Source organism: Frankliniella occidentalis, unplaced genomic scaffold (assembly GCF_000697945.3).
Source record: "Frankliniella occidentalis isolate FOCC.00 unplaced genomic scaffold, Focc_3.1 Scaffold13, whole genome shotgun sequence".
In the NCBI taxonomy this organism is placed as follows: domain Eukaryota; kingdom Metazoa; phylum Arthropoda; class Insecta; order Thysanoptera; family Thripidae; genus Frankliniella; species Frankliniella occidentalis.
Window position 1 is genome coordinate 216,142 of NW_026267143.1, and position 842 is coordinate 216,983.

At 51.3% G+C, this 842-nt stretch overlaps 1 non-coding gene across 1 annotated transcript in view; it reads left to right on the top strand.

The window, feature by feature from the left end:
- LOC113210274 (uncharacterized) overlaps positions 1-842 on the top strand; it is a 19,208-nt gene that overhangs the window by 773 nt on the left and 17,593 nt on the right. The window lies entirely within an intron of this gene.

An 842-nucleotide genomic window follows, 5' to 3' on the forward strand; every position in this document is an offset into this window, starting at 1 on the left:
AGGGGGGGGTCGTGTGGGTGCGTGCGGGTCGTGCGATACTCATTACACTTAAGACGCCGAGGCGCAGGCAGCAGGCAGGCGAACCAACAAAGCAAATTGCAGTAGAAGCGGGCGAGTGAGTCCCTCTGGAGAATGCCGATCTAGGATTGCTCTCTTCCGCGTCGGTAAGCGGCTCTGCAGGGGGATTAGGGTTCGGCCAGTTTCCCCGGAATGGCATGTATCGTGTCCCCCGTTATCTACGCATGCGAGGTGTTATTCATGACCGAAAAAGTAACATGTTTACTTTGAAGTGTGTTGTTTGCGTCGAAAGTGTCTTTCAAATTCTGGAGAAATGTCGTTGAGTAGGGGCAGCTCTGACCGGCTGTGCGAAAAGTAGCATATGGAAAGAGATGGACGGCGGGAGCAAGTACACAAATCAAGTCCCGCGTGCTTTTCTTTGTCTTTTTTTTTTTGCTGCTGTCCTCATCCGCCAAAATAATGAGCTGGCTTAGCCGTGCACACGGATGGTACTTCGCGCCAGCCGCTTCACTTTCAGTTTCCTGCAAAAAGCGCGGATCCGTCCGTCCGTCTGTTTCTTCAGCCTGGCAAGGACGCGAGGCTGACTCCGCAACCTGACCGGGTAGGTTGTACCTTCTCCAAATACACCCACGTACATCGGACTGGCCACTGACCTAACACAACGCTGCTGATGGGTACGCACCGCACCGTTTACTTATACAAATACCCATCAAGAATCGAAAACAGACGATACAAGTTGAAGAGTAGGGCTATGTTATAGTTTTCTGCCATATTTAGCTGTTTGTTTGTACTCGTGGCTGAGTGCCTGAGTGCGAGTAAAAATG